General features: G+C 52.9%; 1 pseudogene; it reads left to right on the forward strand.

The window, feature by feature from the left end:
- The first annotated feature begins 6,769 nt into the window (after nt 1-6,769).
- LOC114213334 (cytochrome c oxidase subunit 7C, mitochondrial pseudogene) lies at nt 6,770-7,052 on the forward strand (annotated as a pseudogene).
- The last annotated feature ends 299 nt before the right edge of the window (nt 7,053-7,351 follow it).

Below are 7,351 nucleotides of genomic sequence, written 5' to 3' on the forward strand. Positions count from 1 at the left end.
GCGGGGTGGGGGTGGGGGTGGGGGGCCCGGAGGAGCCCAGGAGGGATTCTGGGGGCGGGGGAGGGGGGGAGGGGGAGAAGGGGGGACCTGCCTTCCGCCTGAGGTGCGAGAACGGGGAAGGAGACGGCCGCGTCAGGCTTCCCGGCTGATGGCTGACCACCAAGCCAGGGGGTGCGGACACTTGCAGTTCCCACCGCTAAGCTGGTTTGTGCACCTGTTCTCTGGCCTGGACTGGGAGACGAGCAGAGGCCTCCCCCTCCCCGGATGCAGCGGCTTGATGGGGACCGTGTCCAGGGCCCTGTCCCCGGAGCGGGGCTTCTCCTGCTGTAATGGGCTTCAGCAGCCTCGGGAGGTTAGCTACAGGGGCACCGAGGGGAAAGCTCAGGCCCGGCCAAGGGGTGTTTGTTGCTGTATTTTGGTGAGCAGGTGAGGAAGACTTCTGCCGGCAGGACTCCCACCCTCAGCCTCAGCCTCAGAGGAAGCAACTCGTAGAGGAAGGACGGTGGGTCGATGTGTACAGTCTCGAGGGCCTCTGCGCCCCGTCTCTCCGCCCCCTGAAATGCAAGCAGCTGTGCCCCTTCCCCGGCCCCCGCCCTGGCCCCCCAGTTCGAGTCCCTCCTCGGCCAACTAATGCCTGGCCGGTCTCTGTGCTGGCCCCGCTCCGACCTGTCATCTCTAGAACTTGCAGCGAACTGTCTCCGAGGCCAGGATTCCAAAAAAGCAGGTTGCTCTGGACCAACAAAGAAACCTCCCTCCCTCAGTGGCCTTAGGGTGTGTGTGACATTTCTTGGGAGCACAGGTTGTGACAGGCACTGCTTTCCTGGATGTGCAAGAAGGCACTTTGGGCAGAGATAATACGAAACCATGTCATGTGCCCGGCGGGTTGTTACCAAGTGACAGTGTCCGCCGCATCAGACCCCGTTGGGGACTGAGACGTAGACGGGGCCTGAGAGAAGCCCCTGGGGTGTTTCTGAGAAACACCTCTCCATTGTTTCTCACAATATATTCCTTTATGTGTCCTTGCATTGCTCCCTGCTATTTCTGCGCTTGCGAAGGGCCAGGCACTGGGGGTCCGGGCAGTGTGGGGGTGCATTGAGTAAGAAGACAGGGCCCCCGGCTCGCTTGGCCTCAATTCTTATGGTGGGGGGCGGGGGGGGACACAAAACAAACAAGGAGACAGAACTGAAATTACAGGTAGAGATAAGCACCGTGAAAGATGTAAATGAGATCCTGCGAACGAGGAGTGGGTAAACTCAAGAATGGGTAGTTGGGTGTATTAGCCAGGGCTCTCCAGAGAAACAGAACCCCCCGGAGATAGGTATTCTATATAGCTGTTACTGTCTGTCTGTCCGTCCGTCCATCCATCCATCTAGATTATAAGGGATTGGTTCACGTGAGTATGGAAGCTGAGAAGTCCCCCTATCTGCAGTTGGGCAGCTGGAGGGAGACCCAAGGAAAACCAGTGGGGTAGCGCTAGTCTGAGTCCAAAGGCCTGAGAACCAAGAGAGCCATGAGTCTAGGTTCTAGACCGAGGGCAGGAGAAGACTCAGCTCAAGCCGTCATGCAGACAGAGAAAGGTGGGGGGAGTAATTCTCCCTTCCTCCACTTTCTTATTCTATTTATTCTATTGAGACCCCCAACAGATTGGATGCTGCCCACCCACACTTTTATGCAAGTTGATGCATAAAATTAACCGTCATATGGGGGGAAGGCCTCAGCGGGTGGCTTCAGCTGAATCCTGCATCTTTCTCTCCCTCGCTCTTTTCCTCTGCACCTACTTTCTTTCCCTACTCTTCTCCCCCCTTCACCCCTGAGGAGACTCAGTCACCCCTGCTGGCCCCCAGCATTGTCGGCTCCAGGGGAGGAGACCCCTAGCTCAGGGAGCTGTCTTGTCACAGAGTCCCTGGGCAGGTGGGGAGGTGGGCAGCATCTTTGCCACACTCCACGGCCCCTCCGCACTGGAGGGAGCCACCTCTGGGGGCCCCCCCCTCAGTGCAGGTACCACTTCCCTTGAGAAAATAGTACGAGCTGCCTGAAAGTGGTCGTCAGGAGCGTGAGGTGCTGTGTGCATGCCAGGCCTCAGCTTCCAGCCACTGTGTGCGCCTTACTGTGAATGAAGGCTCATGGAAGTTTTCGGTCAGGAGAGGGGAGCTCTGCTGCTGGTGAGCTACTGGAGGGACTGAGGAAAAGACCATGGCGGGGGAGGGGGGGTGTGCATCAAGGGCTCAGAGGCTGAGAGTTTGAGCCACAAAACAATCTCACATCAGCACCTCCCCAGCCTGGCCACAGACTCACTGAGACTTGTGTGGGGTCAGAATCGCTGCCCGTTGTCACAGCGTCTGATCCCCACCCCCCAGGAGCACCCTATGAGGGACACCGCTAAAGGCCCTGCGTCCAACTGGGCCCCCCGCAAAAGTCGCAACTTGTTTCTCTCAGAATCCTAGGGAAATGGTGCCCCAAGCTGTGAAATTCCTACCACAGCCTTGTTCTAATGGGCCTCAGGGGGTGAATTCCCACCTCATGAGTCTATTTTATTCCTAATAGTGAGTGGACTCCCGCCGTTTCCTTAGAAACACAAGCCCTGCACAGCATGGGGGTCATTCACTGAATGAACGAGTGGGTGGAGGAGGGGCAACCCGGAGCCAGAGATGAGTGCTCGATGGGTACCAACCAACCCCCATGTCTGCCGGCTGCACCCCAGAGATTTGGAAGGAACGTGACTCTGGGGAAGAAGAGCTTTAAATTATTGCCAGTTGAAACCGTTACTGCCTGGGTATAAAGCCTGTGAAACACTCAGGAGGTTGGGGACAGGAGGGACATCCAAGCCCGAGAAAATATACTGGCCAGGAGCCCTGGCTCAACTGGGGAAATGCCTTTCGGGAAGTGGGGTGTCAGCATGATCCGTTGTCACTAACAACAAGGATGATGCAATAAATACCCCTCTCAGATCTCTACAAGTGTCACTGAGTCTCCAGTGTCACCTCCCCAGAGTCTCCTCATCACAGCACCCCATACTGTTCTCTGCACAGCACGTACCCAAACCCTTTGTTTACATGTTTACGGTCTACCTCTCTGGCCTGGAACATGAGCTCCCCAGGCGCCGGGACGTGGGCCATCGGTGTCCCCAGGTTTAGAGCCGTGCCTGGCACACTGTGGTGGCACAACCGATATGCATATTGGGTAGAAAAAGCAAACAAATGAATTCCACGCACCATACCAGAAACTCTACCAACACGAGCTCTTTTTAAGCATCCTCGTAAGTCCAGGTGAGAGCAGCTATTATCCCCGTTTTATGGATAAGGAAACTGAGGCCCAGAGAAGGTGGGTGGGTGACAGGACATGGCAGGGCTAGAGCCCATTCACATTTGGACTTCGAAACCTGTGCTCCTGCTTATGATAATAGTTCATGCGCCTTGAGGGCACTGTGCTAGATGCTGGGCCACGCCTGTTCCGTGGCTCATAAACCCTATTAGGCGGTGTATTTATCTGGGTTGCCCCGAGAAACAGAACCAACAGTGTGTCGTAGAGAAAGAGACTTATTCTAAGGAACCGGTTCATGTGACTGTGGAGGCTCGCCAGCCCAACATCTTCGGGGCGGGTTGTCAGGCTGGAGACCCAGGGAAGAGCCCGTCTTGCAGTTCAAGTCTGAAGGCTGTCCCCTGCACAATTCCCCCTTGCTTGGGAGAGGTTGGTCTTTTGTTCCGTGAGAGCCTTCAGCTGATTCCATGAGGCCGCATTACGACTGGGCAATCAGCTTTACCCAGAGTCCACCGATTTAAATAATCTCGTCTAAAAACCCCCTTGTAGAAACATCCAGCATAGTGTTTGACCACACATCTGGGCACCGTGGCCCAGCCAACTTGACCATGAAGCAAACCATCCCAGATGAGGTACCATGATCACCTCCTTTATAGATCCATCGCCTCCATGTGGCCATAGAGAAAACTGGTTCAGTCCTGGGAGTCACTTGCTTGCCCAGACAGGGCCAGTAAGAGAGCGGGACCTGGCCACAGGTGCTCTGACCACTGCATAATCTCTCTCTACTCAACTGCACTCCCCGCTCAGGCCAGCAGGGGTGGGCTTGGCAGGGACAGCGTGGGGAGGCACTTTTCTTGGAGCTGTATCCTGGGCTCCAGGAAAAGCAGCTGGGTGCACCCGGGATGAATTTATTTTGAGTCTCCAATCCCATGTCTCAGACCCCTTCAGGAGAGTCAAAGCCAACAAAATATTTTGCCTCCTTGTCTTGCTCTCCCTAACATCTGATGACCAGAGGATTCTGGCAGCATCACAAATGAATTCATCTTATTAGGCTGACCATGGCTACCACCAGTACAGCCCATGAACCTCAGCAAGGGGCCTCTGGTTTGGGTCCAGCCCTTTAGAGGGCCCTATTCCAGCCTTCCTCTAGCTGTGCTCCTCCGCCCTGGGATGAAGAATCTGTGGGGCCCAGGGTACATACATACTCAGAACTGGTGCCCTCTTCTAGAACAGTCTCTGGGTCTTTATGACTCCAGAATTCACTGCACAAATGACGTCCAATGAGGTACACCCACCATCCCTCCTCCAGGACAGACTGAGTGGTCAGGCAGTAGAGGTTGGGGGGATGTGAATGGAGGTTGGATGTGCATAAGTGTGCCTAAGACCCCTGGAGGCACAGGATGGAGCCAGAGCTGAGAAGGGGGAGGTCTTGGATGCTCAGCTCTCCCCACACGCCACATTCTGGTGCAGATTTCTAGGAATGTAAGAATCATCTGAAGCTGGTCTTCCATTCATAAAGAAGGGATTTCTGTGAAGGTTGCTGGGTGGAATATTTTCTTTAGCACTTTATCTTCATTGATGACTTATGATGGTTTCAGTGTGGGTATGTGAAGTGTATTTTTAACGCTTGTCCTGGCTTCATGGATTGTTACAGGTGGGCCTGGGTACCACACTAGGGGCCAAGAGGCAGCTACGGGCCTTGGCTCTGGCCCTAGGGCCCAACACTGCTTCTGCTCCACGGGGCTGATCCACAAGGGGCTTTGTACAGAAAGCATGGAAAATGCACACATACTGATTGCTTTCACCAGCCACAGAGAAGCCTTTGCATGGAACATCCATGCTTCGGCCTCCCCCTTCTTCCCCTTGTCCTCCCCCCACCCTGCAATGTCCCCCTACAGGCTCAGATGGCCAAAGCTACAGGCACAAATTCTAGATTCTGACAGTGGCTGGACGCGGGTGTTTTTTCTAAGCTATGAAATTTAACTGGACCCTGGAGCACATCACGTCTCTAAGCCTCCTTTACATCCCACCCCCACCAGCTGAGTCAGCCACCAGCCCTGGGCCTTGGCCGTTAACCCCTTTTTAGTGGCCCCCAGTAGCCTTAAGGGTTAAGTAATTCATTATTTGCAGAAGTGGTCTGTTGATTCCTGTATGGTAAAACCACCCCAAAGCAGACCCCTGTGGCTTTCATTTGCCTGCAACCAACAAGGTAGCTTTTGTTCTTTCAGACTCCTGACTAATAAACACACATCCAAACTTTAAATTGTTTTTTCTGAGAAAAGATTTTTTAAAAATGAACAAGAACACTCTTCTGCTATTTGCAAATGGGATCCTTTTTTGGAAAACGCATCTTTTCAGGGTGCAAGTTATTATATTTTGGCCTTGGGAAAAATACAATGTGCTTTTTGTTAAAACCTCATACTCGTGCTCAGGACTGTTCGTCAAGAACTTATTTGCTGCCTGGGGCTTCGTTGGTATCCGAGCTGGGAGTTGGTTGACCAAGAATCATTCTTTCAAGGTGTGTCACTCAGTAAAATCCCACCATCCCCATCCAAGCCTCTAACTGAATAATCAGAGCAAAGCAACCATGTGTCTACCAGCCTCCAAGGGAGTCCTGTGTGGTGGAGGGTTAGCCCTCCAAAGGGCTGTCCGTCCACTCTGCCCTTGTAGCCAAGATGCCCTTGGCCACACTGTGGACCCTCTAGAGCCACAAGTCTCCCCCGCCCCCCACTGTGAACAGAGTAATACTTCTTGGCAGAGTTGATGAGAAACGATGAAATAATGGCCCCACAAACATGGTCCCTTCCCTCCCCCCTCAGAATCCCAGTGGTACCTCCTTGAGCGCTCACAGGTGCCCAGAAGAAGAGGCCGTCTCAAGAGAACGATGGAATCAGAGGCCAAATCCCAGCATCGGGTAACAGGAGCCAAGGGCCAGCAGTCTGAAGACCTCTGGTGCATTACAAAGGAGCTCAGTTGTCCTTTTCACCCTTTTGTAAGCAGCCCCCAGCCCCACTGCTCACGAGTCTGCATAGATATCAGAGGCCACGTTTACAGGTGCAACCTGTGCATCCCCTGGGGTCCACGCACCAGCGATACAGATGAGGCCCCAGGAAGATTCATTCAAATTGTGTTGTCCTGGTGGATCCCACCGGCCTGACTGCAAGTCAGTGAAAGGGTCCCCCTGCCCACTCCCCGGCCCACAGACACTATTTCTGAGGATGGAGAGTCTCTCTCAGGCTTAAAACCCACCCTGAACTGACGTCCATGGAGCATCCTTCATGTCGGCTGCGGGTTCACCCTTGTCCCAGGCAGTGTGGCCTTCATCTGCTCTGCTGGGGCTCCTTGGGGACCCCTCCCCAACGATGGGTGCCCTGCCTGGGGGTTATTCCCACACCACCATCCCTGAGCACACTCACTCAGCCCACAGAGCCACAGTGTGTTTCTCATGGAAATGGGGACAATGTACGCCGAGGAACAAGGTCGTGAGAAGGGGAGGACTAGGTGGTGCTGCCATTTCTACGGTCTTAGGGCTCTGCCCCTTTCGCAGAACTTCCAACAGCGCCATGTCGGGACAGAGCGTCCGGAGGTTCACAACCTCTGTGGTCCGTAGGAGCCACTATGAGGAAGGCCCAGGGAAGAATTTGCCATTTTCAGTGGAAAACAAGTGGCGATTACTACTTATGATGACTTTGTACTTTGGATCTGGATTTGCTGCACCTTTTTTTATAATAAGACATCAGCTGCTTCAGAAATAAGGATGTTTTAATTAATCCATCAAACAGATGTGAAAAGGAACATTTTAAGAGGTGCAGTCTCTTTGAAAAATGGATCAAACTCTTGTTTTCAGCATACTCCATACATTTGTAAATAAACTTATGGCATGCATCCTTAATGCCTCTTCTCTGAAACATGGAATGTAATAGTTGTGCTTACTTTTTTATTTGGGAAATATTCCAGGATTAGTTTGTTTGGTCAAATTAGTGTGTGATTTAGCCTGTTTCTTGTTTTTAGATTTTTGAGGTTTTATTTAATCTTGATACTAAGTCAGGACCTTGTTGGTAATTTATGTTATTAAAAATGCAAACTTGAAAAA

Source organism: Eumetopias jubatus, unplaced genomic scaffold (genome assembly GCF_037043125.1).
Source record: "Eumetopias jubatus isolate StellerSeaLion01/CBP00866 unplaced genomic scaffold, mEumJub1_p1.0 scaffold_4, whole genome shotgun sequence".
Lineage (NCBI taxonomy): Eukaryota > Metazoa > Chordata > Mammalia > Carnivora > Otariidae > Eumetopias > Eumetopias jubatus.